At 34.9% G+C, this 26,078-nt stretch overlaps 1 protein-coding gene across 2 annotated transcripts in view; it reads right to left on the bottom strand.

Moving 5' to 3' along the window:
• LOC110255677 (uncharacterized) overlaps window positions 1-26,078 on the bottom strand; it is a 1,749,062-nt gene that overhangs the window by 1,105,363 nt on the left and 617,621 nt on the right. For both annotated transcript variants that reach the window (XR_014817781.1, XR_014817783.1), the window contains 2 exons: window positions 13,018-13,238; window positions 4,855-4,947 (listed from right to left, as the gene is read on the bottom strand). The gene's annotated coding sequence lies outside the window, so the exon portion shown is untranslated. The remainder of the gene's footprint in view (window positions 1-4,854; window positions 4,948-13,017; window positions 13,239-26,078) is intronic.

The raw sequence follows: 26,078 nt of genomic DNA, 5'->3' as shown, positions 1-26,078 counted from the left end.
CAGAGACATAAGCAAACTGAAAATAAAGGGTGGAAAATAACTTGCCATATAAACACTAAATAGCATGAAGATATTATGACTCACTAATATCACACAAAATAAAGAGCAAGATAGAGTTACCAGAGATAAAAGGGTCATTTTCCAATAAAGGAGTGGACAGTTAATAAAGAAAATTTAATTCAAAATGAGTATGTTCCCTATAATCAAGTTCCCAAATATAGGATGACACTTTTCACAAAACTACTAGGAACTAGAGACAAGCCTCCCAATCCTAACTGAAGATTTAAGCATATACCTTTCAATAAGGAGAACAGTAGATAAAAAATCCATAAGGATATGGAAGTTTTAAATTCAGCCTCAGTAGTCCAAACTCAATTCATTGTCATCATAAAAAGGCAAATTAATCCAAGGCAAGATAAACTAGACAGCCACTAAAATAGAGGAATTAAATTGATCGACAACACTGTATATAATAAAGGACATGGAGCAACCAGAACTCTCCTACAAGACTGGTGGGAACACAAAATGCTACATACATACTGGAACTATTCCCTAATTTCTTAAAAATGGAAATAATTATGCTCTTAGATATTTATCCAAGATAATAAAGAACTTATGTCTACAAAAAGCCTTTTAAAGCATGCTCGTTATAAGTTTATTCATATGAGCCAAAGACTGGAAACTAGATTTTTACCAAAATGAAAACGGATAAACACATTACAGTATATTAACACAGGGGAATGCTACTCAGAACTAGAAAAACTGAGTTACTGATATTAATTTTTTTTTTTTTTTCTGTTTAGGGCCGCAATTGTGGCATATGGGAGTTCCCAGGCTAGGGGTTGAATCAGAGTTGCAACTATCAACTATCAACTATCACAGTGACAGCAACAGAGGATCAAAGCTTCATGTGAGACATATAACCCAGCTTATGATAATACTCGACCCTTAACCCACTGAGCAACACCAGAAATCAAACTCACATCCTTATGGATACTAGTTGGGTTCTTAACCCACTGAGTCACAACAGAAACTTCAAGTTACTGATATAAAAGCATCAACAATTTCACATGTGTCATTGAGAGCAAATAAGGCTGGGAGTAAAAGAGAATACATACCGTATGATTCTATTTACATGAAATTATAGAAGAGACAAAACTAAATTATGGGGTTAGGAACTAGCTCAAGGATTTCTTTTTGGTAGGGCTCTTGTCTGGCTTGACTGTAAAGAGGTATAATGGGAACCCTGTAGGATTGTGAAAATGTTCTGTGCCTTGATATTTAGCCATCAAATTTAAGTGAACCCTTAATATCTGAGCATTTCACAGAATATAAAGTATGCCACAATAAAAACATAGTAGTTTTGAAAGTCATGTGCAATGTGTCACTGTCTAAAAACATAAGTCAAAATTGCTTAAGGAAAGCTGGAATGGTGGAAGCCTAACTTTACATAGAAGCTTCAAATAGTGCTGTCAAGAATGTGATCAAGAATGAGAACCTTAAACATAAAAAAGACAAAGTCACTTCCTTCAATAGCCAACAGTGTCTACCATTCCTTCTGCTGTATTTCCCATACACAGATTGTAATTTACCTGAAGATAGTACTATTCATTTTAAATACTGAAGATACCCAAAAACTACTTGAATTGATTAACAAATTCAGCAAAGTAGCAGAATATAAAATTAACATTCAGAAATCAGTCTCATTTCTGCATACTAAAAATGAAATATGAGAAAAGGAATACAAAAATACAGTACCTTTTAAAATTGCACCACCAAAAATCAAATACCTGGGAATACATCTGATCAAGGGGGTAAAGGATGCATATGCAGAGAACTATAAAACATTAATCAAAGATATGAAAGAAGATGTAAAGAAACGGAAAGATATTCCATGCTCCTGGGTTAGAAAAATTAATATTGTAAAAATACTACCCAAAGCAATCTACAGATTCAATGCAATCCCTATTGAATGACCCACGACATTTTTCACAGAACTAGAACAAACAATCTAAAAATTTATATGGAATCACAAAAGACCCAGAATCACCAAACCAGTCGTGAGGAACAAAAACCATAGGAGGCATAACTCTCCAAAACTTCAGGCAATGTTACAAAGCCACAGGAATCAAGACAGTGTGGTACTGGCACCAAAACAGATATACAGACCAATGGAACAGAATAGAGAATCCAGAAATAAACCTAGACACCTATGGCCAATTAACTTTTGAAAAAGGAGGGAAGACATAAAATGGGAAAAAGAAACAACAACAAAAAAAGCAAAAACAAACAAACAAAAAAAGTCTTTTCAGAAAGCATTGCTGGGAACCTGTACAGCTACATGCAAATCAATGAAACTACAACATACTCTCACTCCATGCACAAAAATAAACTCAAAATGGCTGAAAGACTTAAATATAAAACAAGACACCACCAAACTCCTGGAAGAGAACACAGGCAAAACATTCTCTGACATCAGCCTTACAAACGTTTTTTCAGGTCAGTGTCCCAAAGCAACAGAAAGAAAAGCAAAAATAAACAAAGGGGACCTTATCAAACTGACAAGCTTTTGCATAGCAAAGGAAACCAAAAAGACAACCAAAAGACAGCTTACAGAATGGGAGAAAATAGTTTCAAATGACACAATGGACAAGGGCTAAATCTCTAAAATATACAAGGAAATTATGCAACTCAACAGCAACAAAGCCAAAATCCAACTGAAAAATGGGCAAAAGACCTGAACAGACAATTCTCCAAAGAAGAGAGAGAGATGGCCAACAAGCACATGAAAAAAGTGCTCAACATGCCTGATTATTACAGACATGCAAATCAAAACTCCCATGATATACCACCTCACAGCAGTCAGAATGGCCATCATTAGTAAGTCCACAAATAACAAATGCTGGAGGGGGTGTGGAGAAAAGGGAACCCTCCTGCACTGTTGGTGGGAATGTAAGCTGCTACAAGCACTATGGAGAACAGTATGGAGGTACTTTAGAAATCTATGCATAGAACTAGCATATGACCCAGCAATCCCAGTCTTGGGCATATATCCAGACAAAACTTTCCTTAAAAAACACACATGCACCCCGCATTTTCATTGCAGCTCTATTCTCAATAGCCAAGACATGGAAACAACCCAAATGTCCATCGATAGATGATTAGATTAGGAAGAGGTGGTATATATAAAGAGCAGAATACTACTCAGCCATAAAAAAGAACAAAATAATGCAATTTGCAATCAACATGGATGGACCTAGAGACTGTCATACTGAGTGAAGTAAATCAGAATGAGAAAGACAAATACCATATGATATTCCACTTGTATCTGGAATCTAATATATGGCAGAAAGGAACCTTTGCACAGAAAAGAAAATCATGGACTTGGAGAATAGACTTGAGCTTGCCAATGGGGAAGGGGAGGGAGTAGGGTGGATTGGGAGCTTGGGTTTAACAGATGCAAACTATTGCCTTTGTAATGGATTAGCAATGAGATCCTGCTGTGTAGCACTGAGAACTATGTCTAGTCACTTATGACGGAGCATGATAATGTGAGAAAAAAATATATACATGTATGTATAACTGGCTCACCATGCTGCACAGTAGAAAAAATTGTATTGGGGAAATAACAATTAAAAATAAAATAAAATAAAATAAAATAAAATACATGCGCAAATATTTATTTTAAAAAGACTGAAGGTAAACACATGTGCTAATAAAACAGATGTGACCTTCTGACTTAGGACTTTTCAGATCAGAAATCTTGATATTCATTTAATATATTAGTATACATCATTTTTAACTTATTAACAAGCAGGAAAATATCCTAAGGTGAAAAACAAAGTAAGAAGAGAAATAAAAATCTTAAAAGTTACCATAGATCACATGTAAAAAGGAAGACAAAAACAAAAATAATGATGATTACATTCATATTGTTGGACTAATATATTCTACACTTTTATGTGTAAAAATATGCAATTTATCTAATCATTTATATCTTCCTATAACATTGAAAAGTGAGTAATATTTCTACATACTATTTTCTGCTAAGGTAACAAAACTATTATAACAGTAGCAACATATCTCTCATATCTAGTACAAGGTTCCAGTCTAAAATAACCATACAGATGAATTACTGTATATTATAAAACTGAGAAACTAATGATGATGGTGACGATGACAATACGAATGAAGAACAATATATTTAAAGTTTATTCTCTTACTAATCACTTACTATGTGCCAAGCATTCTACACTTTCTCAGACTCTTCTGCATGACATAATCAAATGGCCAATATAACCTTGTAATAGAAGAATTATCACCTTTTAAACTAGAGAAAACTTGTTTCAATATGCAAATGCTCAATACTTTAACCATTACACAGGTGATAAGTTAATAAAGACATGATCAAATTTAGATCAAATATGCATCTATTTTAACACAAGACTGTGTTTAAATATGACTATATATAATGCTACGAAGAGTAACACTGAAGAGTAAAATTAACAACCATGCTTATGCACTTTTGTGTCTCTAGTGTAAAGCTGTCCTTGGCAAAAATAAAGCCATATATAAATACTTCTTAAGTCAATCTGTACAAACATAACAATGACAACAAATAGATTTGAAAAAAGACACATTTTGGCCTCAAAGAGGAAATGCCATTTCCACAAAATCTAGGGGGAAATGGTGCTTCTTTGCTTTTATATATTTTTCCTTTAATCTTTTGATCTGAAGGTCAGATCCTTAGAAGGGCGCCTATAAAGACTTCAAAGGACTGTACATAAAGTACACACTAGAAACAACACCTATTTCTTCTTTGAGTTTAGAATGAAGGACTGCTCATTGTCTTACCTGCTCTTGAGACTCAGAAGAACAAATCTCAAAGGTTTAAAGCTGAAATGTAAGTGCAAGCCTGTCTTCATTAACTTTTTTTTAGCCCCAGATCTACAAAAGGAACACCATAAAAGTATATTTTATTGAAAGCTTAGAATACTTTTATCATTGTGATAAGAATATTTAGAATAATGATAATTTGTATAATTTTTGCAAACATTAATTCATACATATTTTATTATTAGTATAGATGTTTTCTGGTAAAAAGAATCCCAGATCAGCTTTGGAAGTGACATATTTTACAAGCCATGAAGTTAGTTTATAAAAATATTTGAGAAAATTATCAAATTTAAATTTATTTATAGAATTTCTTACTCTTGAAAAAATGTTTTGGAGGTCCTATCCTGGCACAGCGGAAATGAATCCAACTAGGAACCATGAGGTTGTGGTTTCGATCCCTGGCCTCACTCAGTGGGTTAAGGATCCAGCATTGCCCTGAACTGTGGTGTAGGTCGCAGACGCGGCTCAGACCTGGCGTTGCTGTCTGTGGCCCTGGCATAGGCTGGCAGTAACAGCTCCGATTAGACCCCTAGCCTGGGAACCTCCATATGCCGCAGGTGAGGCCCTAAAAAGACAAAAGCCAAAAAATAAAAATAAAACAAAAGTTTTAGATCAAATCTTAGCATATGTCAAACCTGCAAAGTATTTTGAGACAAGGAATCTATTACAAAATACAATTTTTGAAAATATTGCTAGGGTGGTAAAACCCAGATTTTTTTAAAGCATGTAATGCATTCAAGATATTGTAAAAAAAAATCTTTTCTCAGTAAAAATGAAGAGAACCAAATTGTATAAAATAAAAACTACAAGAAGGGAGAGTGTGTCTATCTCCAGTGATCATACGAGATACAACAACATGCTGTGCCCTTAAAATCTTATTATTCATTATTATTAATTTATCTCAAGATTAAACTGCCAAAATTTGTTGTGATGAATATCGATTTTAGAAAAGCTCAATGCAGGCTTTCTCAGAGAGAGAGAATGAGATAACATGCCTTTTTACCCCTTTCTGGTCACATAGTCAAGCCAGGTTGACAAACCAGGTGAGAGTTGTCATCAAACAAACTGACCCTGGATGTCAACCAAAAACTTTTGGACTTTAATGAGTGCAATATAATTCATTAGTTAGCTGGTTAATTAGTCTAGAATTTTTCTTGAACAAGTCAAAGCAAGATATCCAGGTGCTACTGGAAGTAAGCATAAAGCCATTCCAATCCAGATGAAATAAAATTCTAACCTGTATAACAGTAATGATCTAAATTTTGCTATTAAGATGCTAGAAAATGAAGCAGAATTCAAACCTAAAATAAGTAGGAGAAAGGACATTTCAAAAGAGGAGAAAATAGATCAATGCAAGAAAAAGCAAGTAATAATAAAATTTTAAAATTTAAAGTTTATTTTTAAATATTGATAAAATTAATCCCAACAAGAATGAACAGAAGAAATAAAGAAAACAGGTATAAAATATACTACTCAGAAAAAAAAAAAAGGAGATGCACACTACCTGATTTCAAGGCTACAAAAGAGCTGCAGAGGTCAAGGGAGCATGGTATTCTATTTAGGATAAATATAGCAATAAGATATTATAGTTTCCAAAATTAGACTTACATATACATAAGTGATTAATTTTTTGACAAAACTCATCAAGAATAGAAAATTGTTTTCAAGAATTGGTGTTTGCCTGTCAAGTGAGTTGCCAAGAATGAATTTGTTCAATCCAGAAATATCTGCTTGCTTTAGCCTGATAGTCATATAGGTTCAAACACATCATTAAAATAAAAAAAGAATCTATATTTTCTTACTTTCCTTCCCCACATTGTATGATTTTGATGTCTTCTTTATTTATTTATTTATAACATCTTCATGTTTAGATCTGTATGCTGGCTTATTTAAGTGACTGCTTTCCATTTGTGGTTTCCTCCATCCTAATTCTTTCCCTTCTGTTTTTTTTCGTTTGTTTTTTTTTTTTTTTTTTTTTTTTTTTTTTTTTTTAGAGAAGTCCCTTCAGTATTTCTTTTAGAATGGGTTTTGTATTGCTGTACTCTTTCAGCTTTTGTTTGTTGGAGAAATTCTTTATTTTCCCTTCTATTTTAAAGGATATTCTTGCTGGATAGAGTATGCTAAGTTGCAAATTTTTTCCTTTCAGCACTTTAAATATATCTTGCCACACCCTTCTATCCTTTAGTGTTTCTGTAGAGAAATTAGCTGTAACCTTATGGGGGTTCCCTTATAATTAATACTTTGCTCTTCTCTTGCTGCCTTTAGAATCCTCTCTTTATCTTTAACTTTTGCCATCTGTATTATAATATGTCTTGGTGTGGGCCTGTTTGGGTTCAACTTGTTCAGGGCCCTCTGTGCTTCCTGTATCTTGATATCAGTTTCCTTTAGGTTTGGAAAGTTTTCAGCCATCATTTCCTCAAATATATTTTTAATTCTCCTTCCGGAATTCCTATTATGCATAGATTGGCCCAGTTTATATTATCCCACACGTCTCTTATATTGCTGTCATGTTTTTTCATTTGGTTTTCTGTCTGCTGTCCTGTTTGGGTGATTTCCATTGTTCTATCTTCTACGTCACTAATTCATTCCTCTGCATTATTGATTCTGCTCTTTATTGCCTTTAGCTTGGTTTGTATCTCTGCAAATGAATTTTATAGTTTTTCTTGGCTCTTCCTTATATTTTCTAGTTCCTTTCTGAGGGAATCTGCATTACTGTTCATATCCTCTCTTAATTCCTTCAGTATTTTCACTATCTCCCTTTTGAATTGCAAGTCTGTCAGACTGCAGAGGTCTGTTTCATTGTTGACTGCTTTAGGTGAATTCTCCTGCTGCTTTAACTGGGAATGGTTTCTGAGCTTCTTCATCTTCTTGTGTTTTTCTTTTTCTGTGAGTTTGGGGAAGCCAAACTGTAGTCTTGTAAGGCTACTTCTATTCAAGAATACCCCTTTGTATTTTTTGGGGAGTTACTATTTATTTTTGGTGTGGGAGTTTGAATATTTGCTGTCTCTTTCTTCAGTGTGAGCAGGCTGTTATCCCCAGGATGCTCAATGTGTTTTCAGGGAGAAGGAGGCAATGGGTAGGGCCAGCAGTCAGTGCCTGGTTGTTGGGCTCTCAACAGCAGCAAGGACCTGCAGGAAGGTGGCACAGGCTACTCCTAGTTGCAGGGCCCTGGGAAGTGGGTAATGAGCTCTAGTGGGATCTGCAAGGTGACCAGAGCATTTGGCAGTAACAGCAGCAGGATTTGTGAGTTCCCAGGGGAGTGAGAGCAACAGCTTGTGTTTGATTGCAATGCCCTCCTCTGAGGTGATTGGAACTGCAGGTGGTGTCCGTTCAGGGACCCCTAGTGGGAGTGGGACACGACTGTCTCTAGAGTCAGTGATAACTGCAGTAGTTTGCCCCTGCCACCTGTAGACCATGCATGAAGTGATCCCTCTCACTTAGCCCACTTAGGAGGTACTACACAGGCAATTCCTAGTTGCAGGATCCTCCGGAGCCTAAGTCTCAGCACCCAGCCCCACCCGAGCATCCCAGGCTGTGGTGTCTGTGCCAGTGGTTCAGATGATCTGTGCAGCCCTCACTCTGCTTTTCTGATCTCAGACCTGCTGCTGCACTTTTCTTGGCGACTTTGAGGTCCCTTGGGTTCTGCTGATCTTTCCATCGGTTAGGTGGCTTCCCGAGGTGTGGGGTTCTTTTCCTCTTCACTGCTCCCTCTTGGGAATGCTAGTGCAGTCCTGATTCCTTCTCTCTCTCTCTTTTTTTCTTTTGTTCTACCAAGTTATGTCAAGAGTTTCCTCCCCTTTTTGGAGGTTTAAATTCTTCTGCCAGCATTCAGTTGATGTTCTGTGTGAGTCGTTTGGCATGTAGATGTGTTTTTTTGATGTGTTTGTGGGAGAGGGTGAGTGTGACCTCTTACTCAGTACTCTGCTGTCTTGTCCCCCTCCCCCAGAACTATCTGGTTTCATTGTCTAGTTTCATTTATTTATTCTGCCATTATATTTATGGAATCCATTATTTTGTGTATGTGGGTGGACACTATATATTCTTTTTTCTCTCACATATCATTTTCACATCTGGCTCATATTTTTTCTATATTCATATATATGAATGCAAGTACATGTGTAGATACATACATCTCATCAGGAAGTGAGGTTTTTGCCTCTTCTGGACATTTTTTAAAATCAGAATTCTGAGAGAACAGTCCACATTTCTTGAAAGCAAAACTTAGATCCTTTGACATCAGTCAAAGCAGAAATTATTTTCAATTATTATATTCCATTATGAATGATTTCTTCTATAGGCAGGATTTATAGCTGAGATTTTTTTTTTTTTTTTTGTCTTTTTGCCATTTCTTGGGCTGCTCCTGAGGCATATGGAGGTTCCCAGGCTAGGGGTCGAATCACAGCTATAGCTGCTGGCCTACGCCAGAGCCACAGCAGCGCAGGATCTGAGCTGCATCTGCGACCTATACCACAGCTCATGGCAACGCTGGATCATTAACCCACTGAGCAAGGGCAGGGATCGAACCTGCAACCTCATGGTTTCCAGTCAGATTCGTTAACCACGGGAACTCCAGATTCTTTTTTTTTTATTTCCTCTAGTATGGTATATTAAGTGATATCATAATAGGCTATTAGAAGTTCAGTAAGTTTTGGATTCAAATACATGTAAACTACAACTCTTAATTTTTAATCCATCTATATCTTTAGTAATGTTTCATTGCTAAGTACAGGGCAAGTCACTGGTTTGTTAAGACTCCAAATCTTTCCTTTCCAGGTAGATTACCCAAAAGATCAAATATACCTTTCACAATCTCTTTATAAAAAAAGATCAATAATCCAAGGACACTTTATCCTTTTAACAGAGAGAAAACCACATTCTAATTTTATACCAATGTACTTTTGATATTAACACTCATTTAAAAAAACTGAAATAAATCCATTCCAATCTTAGCCAGCTTGACCACATATACCTTTCTCAAGATTTCTTTTCCACAAACCTGTTACACTCTTTTATATCCGTTGAAGTCTGCCCCCCCCCCCCGACTTTTCTTTTTACCTTTACTAGGGCCATTCCCGCGGCATATGGAGTTCCCAGGCTAGGGGTCTAATCGGAGCTGTAGCCACCGGTCTACACCAGAGCCACAGCAGTGCGGGATCCAAGCTGCGTCTGCAACCTACACCACAGCTCACGGCAACGCTGGATCGTTAACCCACTGAGCAAGGGCAGGGATCGAACCTGCAACCTCATGGTTCCCAGTCAGATTCGTTAACCACTGTGCCACCATGGGAACTCCGTGTCCCTTTTTTTTTTTTTTTCCTTCTCATTCTGGAACAAGTGGGGGGTCAATCTACTTTTTATGCACATCTGTTTCCTTTAACTCATTATTTCTAAGTAGTTTTAATTACACATGTTGATTAAAATTCTTAACCCACAGAATCCTTAACTCCTAATGAAAACTAAGAAACAAGCAATAAAAGACTGTTACTCTAGCATTCTGTGAACTGGTAAACTTATAAATGCATTTTATAATTTCTAGAAATACTTTTTTCTCAGAGTAGATTGTTCAATGTGGCACAAAACATGTTTAATAAACCCAAATATCTTTAGTTTATCTATAAAAGGAAGAAAAATGTGGATAAACCTATGTTTAGTAATTGTTTTGGTATTTTTTCTTATCTGAAAATTACTTTATTCAATACATTATACATCATTTAGTTCATCTCAGTATAAGTTTAAAGTTTCAAGTTATCCAAAAGATTTTGTAAACTATGTTTAAGTAAATATATTTTATGTAAAGCCTAACTGTTGGAAATTTTTATTTACACATTTATCTCATATCTATTTAATTTACTTTTTAAAAGTTATGTTTAGTCTTAAAAATTTCATGAGCCATTAAGCAGTAATAATATTCTCTCTCTTTATTGACAAATTCTCTGAGAGACCATAGGTTTATTTAACTTTTCGTCAAACTATGGAGCATAAAATTACATTTCTACATTATATTTAATACTGAAAACTCTAAAGAAATGTATGTTTTAATTAAATCAACCAACACACCAGATTTGTTTAAAAAATTTTCCTAAATTTCATGAACTTGAGAAACATCTGGGCTAGTTTCTGTATTTCTGAGAGGGACGAACACTTAACATCCCTGGCAATACTGAAAAACCCTCAAAGATATTATGGACCCCAAATCCAGAGCTGATTCCAAAAACAGCCAAAAATAAAGGACTTAAGACAATTTCCCTGAGAGCTGCAACAGTGGGTAGAACTTTAGCTGCAAATAGAGTGCAACCCACATTTTTATCTGCCTGTATTTTGGGACCCTCAACCTGGTGATTGAACTGCCTGCAAACACAAGAACCTGCATGTCCCAGGCAGGGAGAAAGCCAAGCCCAATTCTCAGGACACAAAGCAAGACAAACAGAAGGTAATAGCTGTTTCTGGAAGAGAAAGGATGAACAACCAATGCGTTCTTCAAAACCAAATTTACAAAAATGTAAATTTGGAAAGGAAAGAACTATGTTCATTTTCACTTTCCTCTCTCCTCCAGGCACTACCGCTGACTGATAAGAATTCTCATGCTTTTGCAGATTTCCACAAGTTTTCCCAGGATCCCATCTGCATGCTCTGGAGGGAGTGGGGTTTAGAGAATGTAATTTGGGTATATACCAGAACTTAGCCAGGTTTTCCATTACTTTTTGTTTCCCCTTGGCTGTTTAAGGGGATAATTGGTAGTAATTTACTGGAGCATCCCTCAGGGTCCCAGCAACCCTGGGAATGGCCCAAATGCTGCCCTTGTCTGAGAGTTGATAATGGGGATATTCAAGTTGGTGTGAAAGGGTTTGCCTCTTATTTATGATCTTGTAGTCTTTCAGAGTGGAAAGGCAATTAAAGTAGAGCATTTGTAGACTGAGTGGTCAGATAAAGAAGAGCTGAAAGGGATTAGTAAGTCACATCAGTCTTACAGTTACCTGTTTTAGGTACCTCTTATGTCCCTATTTTTTCACTAGCTTTTTGCAATGAACCTTTTCAATGAAGCTATTTTGGAATTTTTAATTTTTGGAGGCTTCTTCATGGCAACTGAATATCTCATTCTATTTGTTTGATTTGAGAAATCTCTGCTTTCACATGCACTTCTAAAATGAACAGTTTTGTAAATGGGATATTCTTTATTAATGGCTATTGCAACTCTAGGTTGTCTTAGTGAGATTTTGCCATTTTTTTAGATATCAATAGCTTCCAGGATCACAGTTCTTAGGCATAAGCAGAAGTGGTGTGCTTAATTCTTTGATCTCATTTCTTTAGCTAAGCCTTCAGTCTCGTAAACCCAGATTAATACCTAACAGGGATGTGTCACTGAGTTGGGTATTTTGTGGTGTGTTACAATGTACCTCTATACTCAGAAATTTTCCTGAGGTTATTTGGTGAATTGACTAATGCCAATTTAACCAATCTATCCTAGCTCAGCAGTTTTCGTTAAGTGGCAAGCACTCTAAAAGCTTTGTTTTTAATGTAGAAACAGTTGTATTTCTAACAGCTTTTAAATGCTCAAGACTTGCCCATCCATTTTGTAGTTTTGGCTTCTGAGATTCCCACTAGCAATAGATCTATTATTCCTTTACAAGATTTCTTTATAGTGACAGACCTAATGGTTTTTAAAAGTTCATTTTGTGCCTACTTAGATTTTGATATATTATTCAAAAAAAACCAAAAACAAACAAACAAAAAAAAAAAAATCTGAATGTCTTGTCTTACTTTATTTCTTCAAGTCCCCGAGTGGTTTATGCTGTGGCTTTACCTCACAGCTTTGCAAGTTCCCTAACTGCTGCCATCTACTTACTCCTTTTACATCGAAGGACACCTATTATTTTATCTGGGAAATAACCTTCCCTAATTCAACCAGATTTACTCCTTCTAGCTGTCTGTGCACAGCTCCTGGGACCTGTCAGAATCTCCCAAAGGGGCTTCCCTTGTAAATGGGGTCAGTTAAAAACCCAAATGTTGCAGCTCTGAAGTCTTTCGCACCCCAATTTTCTACATGGAAGTTTTATGATAACCATATTCGAAGAGCTCAGATCACAAGACAAGCACCGTGTATGTAATCTGGGAGAAGCTTACCCAAGATCCCTGGAGAGTGGCTCAAGAGGTGGTGAACCAAAAGGAGTCTGGGGTACCTTCCCCTGGGTCTAGAGGCTGTTCCCGGAAGCTTCAAACACTTTAGCAGCTTTCTTTGGGTCAAGTCTTGTGAAAAACTTAGTTATGAGTTTGATGTCCTTCATTCAAGGGAAAATGACTCATGGAGTGGGATCACAAGCAGAGTAGCCTTCTTCCCAAGGGATCTGGAGCAAGAGTGAATTTTATAGAGCATTAGTAGAGGCAGGCAATGCAAAGCAGGGCATGATGGGCAAGAAGGCGAGTGATTTCCATATGATGCCCGTAGGTCCTATTTTCCATAGTAAAATAAGCTAGAGCTGAGTTGGAGGATTGTGTTTGGTGTAGGTCGGGTTTCTCTGACAGGTGTTTACAATAAGTGTGGCCAACTTAGGTTTAAATCTGTGATGTGGGCTGGGCTGCTGGAGCAGCCTCCTTTTTGTGAGTCCTAGTATGCAAATAAACTTAATTACTGAGCAACTCCACTCATAGGAATGTATCCAACAAAAATGGAGGCATATGTTTCCAAATTCATGGTTATTAATGCTCAGAGCAGCTTTATTTGACTCACGCTAGAAAAACACCCAGTGACCAGGAACAATAAAACAAACCAATGATTGTGGTATATCTATTTGAATACTATGGAGGAATGAAAATTAAAAAAAATCTATTTCTGAGTAGGCCCCTATGAGGCCTTCCCAAAATAAACAGCTATCCATGTCCTCTGCCTGTCTTTTGTTAGTAGAAAACCTTTAATCAAAGAATAAAAATAATCATAGGAGTGAGAAAATGCAGGAAAAATGGAAAACAGCCAAGCAAGACAAAACAATAAGAATTTAGCCATTAAGCAAAATCAAAGCCATTTAGTTCTTCGTCAAGGACTGCAGATAATATTGTGAGCTATGTCCTTTGAGCTGTTCTGCAGACACTGAAACCCCACCAGGTGGAAGAAGTTAATGGAATGCTGCCTACAATCATGTGAATCCCAGACCAGCTGGAACCAGAAGGTTGATGATGCTTCCAATTACCACGCCACCAACCAATTAGAAGAATGTCCACAGTTGATCATGCCCTGCTCCTTAGACACTGTAAGACTCCTCACCACTGCCTCCAGGGGAGGACACAAGGTTTTGAGGGCACTAGAGTGCTGTGGCCTCCTTTGCCTGGCAAAGCAAAAAGACTATTTTTTTCTACTTCAACTGTGATTCAATTTAGTGCCTCAGTGCTGGTATACAGAGACCGAGTTTCGGAAACTAATGCCCCACACAACAACATGTGAATCTCACAAACCTTATATTGGACAGCAGAAGTGAGACTTAAATGAGAATTAATGTATTCTTAGATTGTATAAAGCAGGTGAAATTAATTAATCTATTGTGACAGACTTTGTAATTAGTGACTAGGAGAGGGCACGAGGGGAATCCCTGGATGCAGGTAATGAAATATTTGTGATCTAATTAGTTGTTGCAGGTGAAAATATATAGACTCACTATCTGTGTAGGGTTTTATAGATATATTAGATTTTAGTGAAAGATGCACATAATAAAAAATGAATAATTCAGAGGCAAGAAACTAGTTTGGAGTAGATTAGTAATATAGTGAGAAGTGGCTGAATCTATTTTGAAGGTAGAGGCAATACTATATTCTGAAAACTGAATGTGTAATGTGAGAGAAATAAATTATAGATGTCTTCCAAGAAACTAAAAAGTTAAACTTATCGTAAAAAAGAAGCATTAGCAAGGTTTTGGAGGTAAGATCATGTACTTGGTTTGTGACATACTAAGGTACACGTGCTGTCATACAGTCAAGTGCAGATCAAGTAGGGAATTTCATATACCCATAGATAGCTCAAAAGAGAAATCATAGAAAAATTAAGGATTCAGCAAAGTCGAAAGAAAAAATAATCAAAAAGGATATACAGAGCAACCCATCAAGGTGGTATATGCATAATAATATTATGGAATTATACCTCATTAAGAAAAATTTTAGAGATACAAGAAAAATGCATGCTTATAAAATGTCAAGTTCGAAAGGACAGAATTATATACACAACTCCTCAGGAAAAAAAAAATAAACAGATAAAGAGCCAGACAAACAATAATTTGGATGTAAGAATACTGGTGAAACAAATAACACATTTGGTCTAATTGGCATAGAGAGAGCAATGACTATAGTATAATATACATGCTCTTTTCAAGCATGAGTGAATCATTGTATAATTGAACACGAAAAACCAAGCCTCAAAAATATGAAATGATTGTACTTAAAAAGTTCTTGAAAGATGATACATCTTTATTAAATATATAGCAGGCTTAGATACTGGCATGAACTGGGAGAGTCTTATGTCCAATATCCCATATCCATGGAGAGATATATGACATATTGAAAATATCTTTAGATAATACACTTTGTGATAACCATATTTATAAATTAATAAAATATTTTAAAAATATTCAGAATAAATCTTAACTCATGGATCACAATAATGTAACAAAGGAAATTACAATGCGCTTAGAACTAATACTTTTTACAAATTATATTATATAAATTCATATAAATTATAAAGTACAAGTTTATATTACCTAAATTTATTATATAAATTCTATCATCTCAATTGGTTCTTTAAAACAACACTTCTCAATCTTTTTGTTTTCAGAATTTCTTTATAATCCTAGACATTATTGAAAAGCCTAAGATATTTTGTGTATATAGGTGTTATCTTTCAATCTTCTCAGTAATCAAAATTAAGCTGAGAAATTTTTAACATGCAAGATTATACAAGCACACGTTTATGAACATAGGAAATAGCACTAAATTAATCTGAGTTTTCAACACCAAAGCTTATCCTTGAGACGACTCATGATCTCAACTTGTCTCCCAAACTGATTACATCCCTTTATGATGTGTATTCAACCCGTCACCCCTTCTCACATCACATTGCTAAGCATACAGCTTTAGGGCCTTAAGACATTGCTGATTCCAGCCACTCCAACATTAAATTATGGCTGGGCCATGAGCCACAACTTGACTTGTCTCCGATGCGCTTGCCTACCAGCTCAAGGAAAGATTAATTTTTTCCAAGGGTTTTCTTTTACAATTTCTTATAGGCAGTTTCACCTTGTAGACCCCAGAGCCTTTGTAAAATAAGCAAGTCAAAAATCAAAGATATTTTCTTCTATTTTTTTATCTGCTTGGTCCCATAGGCAGAGAATGAACTTTTTAAAAAATATATAAGAAAGTGGGGAAGAGAAAAATCTCTTTAATAAACCTGTGGCTCTCTTCCTATTACAGATGTTTTACATTGTGTCTACAAATTATCCTTGGCAGAACGACTCAGTTTTTTAGAATAGATATTCTCCAAGGGAAAGAGATGAGAAGTCATCTGCTTTGATGCCACTTCAGCATTTGTGGATTTCGTGAAGGACTAGAACTATGACACCCCTCAGGTACCTACTTTCCTTCTTAAGAAAAGCTGAGGTAAAACTGCTTGATTTACTGCCTTAGAGATGCTTAGAGTGAATGTCTTTTAACTGAATAGATTTCTCCTCTCTTCTTCCAGATAGTTTTCTTTATATTGACTTATTAATCCAAGTAATTTCTAGAAGGGTCATTTAAGACTGGCTCTTTTGGCCCTTGTTGAAATTTATTCTCTCACTCAGAAGAACACCCACTCAAAGTTTATCAGGTATATTCAGCCAATTAATGGAAAAAAAGCTCACTAACACAGACATCTTTCAGGGTTCAAAAACCTTTAATTATGAAATAATGACCAGGACTCTTAACAAAATTCTCTTACTACTGGGGACCTCACGGATGAAATCAGCATTTTTCTCACAATTGTTTAAACACAAACACAGTAAAATTACAGTGTGGCAGACAGATCCGTCTCCTGGTGTTCACGCATTTGTGTCATCCAGTTCTTCTGAGTATAGATGGGACTTGTGATTTGTTTCCAGCCACTGGAACACAGCCAAGGTGAGGGAATGTACTTAACTATGTGTGTAATTGCATACAAGTGTAGCTCTCATCTTCATCAAATCTCTTTTGCCTTTGTTAGTTTTGAAGGAGCAAGCTGTCAGGAATTCTACAGCTGCAAGTAAAGGGGATTCTCCAACCACCTATGAGAGTTTAGAAGCAGATACTTTCCACTCAAATTCCCAGTGGGAACCCTGTCCAGGGGAACACATTGCTTATAGCTTTGTGAGGTCCTAAACAGAGGATCCAGCTAAGGCATGGCCAGAATCCTGATCCACAGTAACTAGAAGAAATTCTGTGTGCGTTGCTTTCAGTTACTAACGTTGCTGTCATTCGTTTTGCAGCAAAGGAAACAAAACAAAAACTAATACACATAGCACCATCACTTTCAGTCGAAAGGGGGATGTTTTTCTCTGTTTTATTTTTCCTCAAGTGAACATTTTCACTGATCTAATTCTAAAAATGTCTGTGCTATGCTGCATTGGAGAGTACATGGATTCTTTGGTTACACAGTGGAACTCTTTCTTTTATTCATGCTGGAGAGGAGGAGTTTCTACAAAGGGAGATGTTATAGTTAAGTCATTATTTAATCTAAATCTAAGTGGTTGGTTGAAGAACCACCATAATTCTCTCCTATTTTCCTGTAGCAAATTATAACCTATAATATTTTAAATTTTATTTATTCTATTTCTTTTATAACTAAACATGTACTATACATAGCTACATCCAAAATAAATGTATTCTAATACTTTGTGACCTGATGCAGAATATTTAAAAATACTACTATAAAAATATTTAATATTATATCATCTAGGATAAGTGATATTTATACCTCAGTATTACCCCTAAAACAGATAAATTAGGGATCAGACCCACATCCTCATGGACATGTTACAAACCCTAACCAGAAGAGAAACTTAACATTACTGTTGTTATTATATTTGATGAAATTTAAAATTTTATGTGTGCTTTTTTTTCTTCTTTGTTCAGGGTCACACCTGAAGCATTTGAAAGTTCCCAGGCTAGGGGTCAAATCAGAGCTGCAGCTGCTGGTGTGTACCATGGCCACAGCAACCACAAGAATGCCAGATCTGAAATGTATCTGTGACCTATACTGCAGCTCACAGCAGCACCAGATCCTTAACCCACTGAACAAGGTCAGGGATCAAACCCAAATTTTCATAGATACTAGTCTACTGAGCAACAATAGAAACTCCTATCTATGCTATTAATAACTCAAGAAAAAAACCCAAAATTTCCCACTGTTACACACTGCTTTCATCAGTGAATTACTAATATTTGTAGATTTGTATTCACTTTTCAACATAAAGCGCTCCTTGACATTATCTTAAAAAGGAGATTTACAAAAATTAGTATTATTCAAAGTCTTCACAGTAAAGGGGAATATGGTCACTCTCTGTTACTTGGAAAAAAAAAATCAAGATTGTGTTTTTTTACTTGAAGCAATAGAAAAAATTATTTTTGACAGAATTTTGAATAATTCTAATAAAAGGCTTTTATTTCTAATATTGTCAGTAGATTCTGTCTTGATGATCCTCACTCTAAGAAGCTGCTCTTAAATACCTGTCTCAAGAGACTAGTGAAACTGCACAGATCTTTAAAAAAAAAAAAAAAAATCCTTCCGTTTATTCTAGAGGGACAGACCAAATTGGAGTTGAAAAGCGAATCTTTCTTTTTTACCTCATTATGTGAATGACACCTTACTAAATTATTTACTTCATTAATTACTTAAGTATTCACTCAATTCATCACTTAATTAATCTAATCAATCATGTGCTATGGCCTCCTATTATAAGGCCAATCGATCTTCTAGCTTCTTATTTCAACAGCTTGTCTTGAAGCTCTTGCAATGCAGAAACTGGGCTTTACAACTGTTTTCATTATATACAGACTCTAGGAGACATTCTTTTCAATAAAATCATTATTGATAACATCAATAAAGAATTCCACTTTGAGCGACAAAGATGGGCATTTAATGAAATGGCAGTCCTATAAGAGCAGTAGCCTCTTGAAACTTCCTAAGAAGTTTGAGTCCTATTCCTATGCCAGGAAGTGCAGAATCATTTCTCTTGTGTTGCTATACTCCTTTGTATTGATTACAGATCCAATACCACACACACACACACACACACACACACACACACACACACACCAATGAAACAAAAAAACCTTTTTGAACACTGATATTAAGACCATCAAAAAACCAAACCAAATCTGGGGAATTTGGAAACGCTAATTTTTTGAATGATATTTATTTTTTCCATTATAGTTGGTTTACAGTGTTCTTTCAATGTTCTACTGTACAGCAAAGTGACCCAGTTGGAAATGCTAAATTTAGAGTATTAAGATAGAATTTCTCTACCAGTATGCTCTCCTTTTCTGCCCTTCATAGATCCTCAAATCAGGTTACATTATTGAGAAAATGTAAGAAATCTGTGTAAGCTATGACTACCACTTCTTCTAAATGACTGTTTTCCATTGCCTGGCTGCAGCTTTTGAAAACTTTCAAAGAACATAGTTTTATGACAGCATGCTCTATTTCCAGGAGGGAGTATATTTCCCACTAGGCTAAGAGGAGTATTTTTAACTTCTCTTCAGTTTTCTCATGTGTTATATAATCTTAAAATTTAGATAAAAAGAGGCTTGGATTGTCCCATTTAAAAAACTAGCCCTCTATTTCATATACAACATCCATTACCTTAAATGCATTAATTTTCAAAATTTTTCCTGACAGTTGTTTCGTTTTTTGAAATTCATCAAGCTTATCCTGAAAATAATTTCTCATGACACATTATCTTCATTCAATCTATTAAAGTTATTTTTGTCTATTCAATGATATAAAAATAAATACCTTTGCAAACGTGATTTAGTATTAGCAAATGACGATATTTTTTTATTTTTGTAGTAGAACTATTCATTGAAAAATCCAATGATTCTAAAATCTGTACCTATTTTTAACTTCATGAAAGCTCAGAAATTTGATTCTCTTTCCTCTCAATCTACATGTATTTATAAAATAAGGCAGTTGCTTCACTGTCAACCTCCCCCATCCTCTATGCCAAGACCTATGTTAGTTGTAAAATTTGCATATAACATTTGAATGCAGAAAATTCCCATATTAATTTCACCCCTTTTTAGCCCAGTTACTACATAGTTCTAATTGGTTATGACTGTGGAAAAAACTATGAGTTAATGTGATAAGCTCTATACTTTGATGTTCCTGTTGATCCTGATACAATGTTTCTCCTTTATCATCCATTCAAAATTTTCCTCACACTGGACACTTATTTCTGCTGTGTAGTTTATTTCCTTGGTGTGTCACTCCTAAGTGGTCTAAGCTGCTCACAACCATGCCCTGGTAAGGGTATGGTTGCTCTACTAGCCAATTTACAGTTAGGACACTGGGGATGGGAGAACAAAAAGATGTTCTATTGGATCAACTGCAGGCTGAACATATCCCTTCGTGTCTTCATTAGGTAGAAGAAACCTTGCCACCCATGATGATCAGGGTCAAACATCCCTGAAGCTATAAATACTGCTATAGCTTCCTGGCATGAGGAGCCCAAAGTAACCCTCCAGAAGTTATAATTTCAACTTCAGTCAGTGAGTCTCTTATTGTGTCTCCAGGTAGAAGCATCTCTCTTTCCAAGGACCTTTGGAGATACAGGGACTATAGATACAGGGATAGGAGGCATAAATTTTCAAGGAGGCCATTTGGATCAACTCCTTATGTTTTTTTTTTTTTTTTTTTTCTGGAGAGCCCTGACTTGGACAGATGTCACTGACTAAAGATTTTGAAACATTTGGGAACATATAAAGCTAATGAGCTTGAATTGAAATGAACCAGAATGAGAAACCGTCAAAATAATGCCTTACTGGTGGAATGGGCTGCTGAAACAATTAGTGACAGATTTCCAGACTGAGACCTGAGAGAATCTTGGTATTTTGTTGTCACAGGGACAGGATATAGAGAACAAGGGCAACCTCTGTAGCTGACTGCTACATGGGAATGACATTTCCTATCACTAACCATCAAATGAATATTGAAATGTTAGCTGACTGGGAAAAAAACAAACATATTGGTAATTGTCAGGGTTTTTTTTAACATGAGTACTATTCTATCTCACCAATGTATTTGTATTCTTAGAATAGGCAAAATAAATATTGGATATAATTCTAAAGATATTTAAAATTAAGATTCACTCTTAAAATAATATCTTGAGATAATTGTGCATTTGGTACAATGTATTTTTTCCTACGGTGAAGTTAAAATTAAGTAGCAGAAATACATAGGGAAATTCAGATAAGTTTGGACCTAAGATTGGTTAAGTTCTTTTTTATTGAAAGATTGAAAGGAGATTATAGGGATAAAGAGTATATAATTTTATAGAATAAATTCTAGACAAAATTTCTATAAGTTATAGGCTAACTTAAAATCCTACCAAGATCTTAGAGGTCTATAAAGCTCCCTTGAGTTTCTGTGTTACTCTGGAAACCGAATCAATATTTTCTCCCACATGCCTAAAACAGCTTTTTAACAAAAGGAAAAGAATAAAAATAAGATATAATTTTCTAGTTACCCAAGGTGACTACTTGAGCCTCTGGAATCAGAATTAAATTTTAGAATTAATAATCTTAAATTCTTATTAGACTTTACATTGTAATTGAACTTTCATTACTAGTATAATGACTTTATACTTTTTCATAAATTACTTTTATTACTCTTATGCATTTGTTTTTTAGATGTAGAAAGCAGTATGGTTAGTAGGAATATTTAGAGCATGCTATATGCTCAAAGCCACTTGGAAACTTTCCTTAGAGAGTGTGTGGGTGTGTTCCTCCATGTGTATGTTTGAGTAATTATGTTTCTAAAGCATTTTTATCCTTAGGTCTGTATTTCTCTATTATTTCCCACCCACCCCTCCTTGGCTTCTGCCCAATGGACCTATTTTTTTTATTTTAAAGTGATAAAGAATGAAAATAAAAATCAGATATGAAATTTTTTTTTTTCTAATGAAGGAGATGAGGTACATCAACTGACAATTTTCTGATGACAGTTATGTGATGAATAGTAGAGGAAGAATGAACAGAGTGTCTGGACTTGGCTTTCCCTTTACAAAGACTAGTTTCTCATCTCTTGTACCTTGATATGGGAGAAATAAGTAACTCGAAGAGTGAACATAAGTTACTATTTAATTTTGGGGGGAGAGACAATGTTGGACATTGCGCTGCTTGTTTGGAAGGCATCTGACTTGTCCTGAACCTGAAACTCCCCATTAAAAAATGGGGCCAAAACTAAATTTTGCCTAATTCCTAGTGATGATCAGGTATGCCCCCTACTTTTACCATTGCCATGAAGAACAGAAGGGTTAAATATTTACATAATGTCTTTAAAAGAAAGGTGTTGGTAATGAGATTTATAGATACACTCAATTCATAGTCATAACACATGATTATGTCTAGAACACTGGAATAATTCATTTTTCTTTCAATTCTGAGAGCTTTTAATAAATTAAATATGATACCAATGAACAAGGTAGACACCTGGGATACTTTATAAGTGTCATTTAAAAATTAATTTCAATAGTCAGACTATTAAAACACCAAGAGCTACTGACAATAAAAATGTTGACATAATATTTTTATTATTCTTTATCTTATTATTATTATTGTAAAGTGACAGTGATATAGGAAATATCTTTATTTACCATTGAAAATAATTTGTGCTGAAACCATGCAAGTAAAATATAAAAATTGTCCTAAGAAATTTGTAAATAATTTAATTCAGTACCTGAATCTTAAGAGAAAGGTACTTAAATTCCAGATTCAAATGGCATTTGTTACTAAATTAATTACCAATAATATAAACATATAGATGTAAATACTACCATATTATTAGTATTGCTTAAAAATATATGGAGTCCTCAGTTTATCTTTATTAGCATTTATCATCATTGATTTGAGGCAAGTATTAAATTATTAAGCATATATCTATATCTTAATTATATCTATCCATCTATATGTATAGATGTGTATGTGTGTGTGTATATATATATATATAATTCCACAGTTTAAAATACATTTTATCAATAATACCCTGCTTGTGATATAGAAGATGTGGGAAAAGATTCATAGAAGGGAAATCTATTGCTATACAACGTAAAATTTTTTTTTAATTGAATTTCATTAAAACCTAAATTTCAAAAGCACGTGCAGATCACATGGAACACGAAAAAGAACAGAAAAGTAACCCAACCAGATTGTAAGAATATGTTCCATTCTTGGAATTGACATGTGAAGTGAGCCCAGAATTCAGAGACAGACTGACTATAAAAATCCAAAGGGTCCATAAAGGCCACTTTTTGAAAATATCCTAGGAGGAGCTCAGTGATGGTTGAATTCTCATTGTCTGCAAAGCTGAATTATGTGTTCAGGAATACATAGGAATGCATACGTGGTATCTCCCTAACTGATTTTGTTTAAAATATGAAGAGTTAATACCTATGTTGCTTCGTCTTGTTGATATCATGAACCATTCAGAGACTTTTCTCTGATCAAAAGAACCTTGAGATCCCTGTAAATCAGCTTTGAGGATGGCCCATTCAGTGAGATTACCACTTAGATTATTTCCTCTATCCTTTAACAGTGGTCAGTACAGAGTGCAAGATGGAAACAAAACAATGAATCAAAATGGAAAACACTTAATGCCAGCGCTTTAAGGGCCCCTGCCTTTGATTACTGCCTTATGAAGCAGATTTCGGGAGAAATCTTGAACAAATCAATCCCATAGAATTAACTAAATCAAAATAGAGTTGTTTCTCTCTCTGTTTAGGAGCTATGAGAACAAAATGAAATAGAAGCATTATTACGAGGATAAAAAATAAAAATTCCATTTAAACACTTTTCAATCTACACATATCCTTTCTTCACTGGGAAGAAAGGTTTTGTCAGCTAACTTCTAATGTAGAATATTGCTGTGATATATCTAAACATGAAAATTATCAATAAGAGAAAATTATCAATCTATGGCCCTTTAAAAATATAAGCACATATGGTGGTCAAGAAATTGATCAAAATAATGGTCACTTGTCCAAACTATTTGCTTTCAATTCTAGAGAAAGGAAATAATCCTGGTGTTTTGCCAAGCTCGAGAATTTAACTCAGTTTTTTATGAGGTAGACATTATACACACTAAATATAAGAATGAAATCTGGCATCTGCAAATTTTAAGGTCTGTTCTAAAGTTTTTAAAGATGGGAAAAAATTAGTGTTAAAAAAGTTATTTTGGGGAACACTGAGACTAGGGAGAGAAGGCAGTCTCTGCTACATTAAAACTTATTTTCCCAAGTGGGGAGAGGGCTTTTCAAAATGTGTTTAAGGTGATCTATTGATATAATGGATAAATAATGGAATCATATAATGTTTGCAAAGAAAATAGCATGGAAATCTGATGAAAAAATCTGTCAAACGAAGGTACTATTTTTTACTTTATTCCCAAACCACTCAATACCTGAGGCGGTGCTTCTAGCCATGGCTGCTCTCAGAATGTCTGTTTAATATCTCTCTAATAATCAAATCTAAATTTTTTCACCACTTCATTTATGCCTTTATCTTGAATATTTATTGGGTGATCATTCACCCATTTCTAATTTCAGCAATTTTAATGTTTAGGGTTGGAATGTTAGAAAGAAAGATGTAAAACATGATGATCAGAGAAGTTCACTGGAGTTGAAAAATGTGGGAAGAAAGAAGACCCTGAATCCAGGAAATGAGCTGGCAAAAACAGGCCAGAAAACCTGGGACACCACTTACCCCTTGCCACAAAGTCCTGGTACCCATAAAAATCATTTAGGTGGTTAGGTGAAAATATTTATCATCGTTTTAGTGAACTATCAAACAGGCATTCATATTTCTTCTGGTAATCTAAAGTTTCTTTCATGGTACTATAGTACATCCATTCCTTTGTTACTTATGAAATATTTCATACATTCAATGATATAGATGCCATAGTGTATATTAATGCTGAACCTCTAATTCCTAAATTCAGCTAACATTACAAGCTAATATCACTTGTGACTCAAGAAAGTTGACTAAGGTTGACCCCACCCATATCTGCAAAAGTGGGTAAATAAATCTTTCTTGGTTGATCACAGACATTTAGAGATTGTATCAGCCTCTGGTTTCTTTTATTGGTTAGAGAATAATTGCCTAGCCCAAGTCAGATGAAAGAGGCTTAATGAAAGAATTTGGTGGGAGTCACTGGGACAGAAAATCTTTATTTCCTTTGGAACAGTTAACTATAAAAGTAATATGTATTTCAAGTTGCTGAAGGCTGTTGAGTAGGGAGGCTTACATGACAGTGAATCCACTGAGAGGAAGCATGAACTGGGAGATGTAGAGAGAGATTCAATTGCTATTTGAGCTTTGGCTTTAACTCAAATGAAAATGCCAAACTGAACATGAAATCTTAAGCCTTCAAAAGCCACCATATCCCATTATTGCTTAAACAAGTTTGAGTTGATTTTTCCATCATAAGGAAGCAAGGAATCATGAATAATGAGATGATGGAATAATAATTGATGAAACAAAATTATTAATATTATTTCATTATTGAAAAAAATGAAATAATGTTTAGCAAGGCACCATTACAGTGATAGTAACTATTAATTTGCTAGGTAATAATAAATCTTCTTTTCAAATATTTAAAATAAATATTAAATGAAATGAAATAAATATTGCTATTTAGTAGAAGACATTTCTATATTGCACAGTAAGCACAAAAAATAAAATATCAGTAATTGATTTAAGGGAAAATTTTTTGAGTGACAATTTTCTCTCTGAAAAATTCTAAATATTTTATTTTTTGCATTCATATCTATCAAAAAAATCAAAGTTTACAACCATTACTTTAAATTCTAGGAACAAGGGCATTTCATTTTCTTACTGATATACTTAGATTCATGTAAAAGCATTTTTATCTTTGGTTTTGAAAATTCAAGTCAGAAGCAGTGAAAAGGAAGGGTGTAACCACA

Source organism: Sus scrofa, chromosome 10 (genome assembly GCF_054392235.1).
Source record: "Sus scrofa isolate SSC_HxYL_T2T_F1_AM1 chromosome 10, Sscrofa_HxYL_maternal_Yorkshire_Landrace_v2.0, whole genome shotgun sequence".
Classification (NCBI taxonomy): Eukaryota; Metazoa; Chordata; class Mammalia; order Artiodactyla; family Suidae; genus Sus; species Sus scrofa.
Note: the sequence above shows the minus strand (reverse complement) of the source record. Positions and strands in the feature narration are given on the sequence as shown.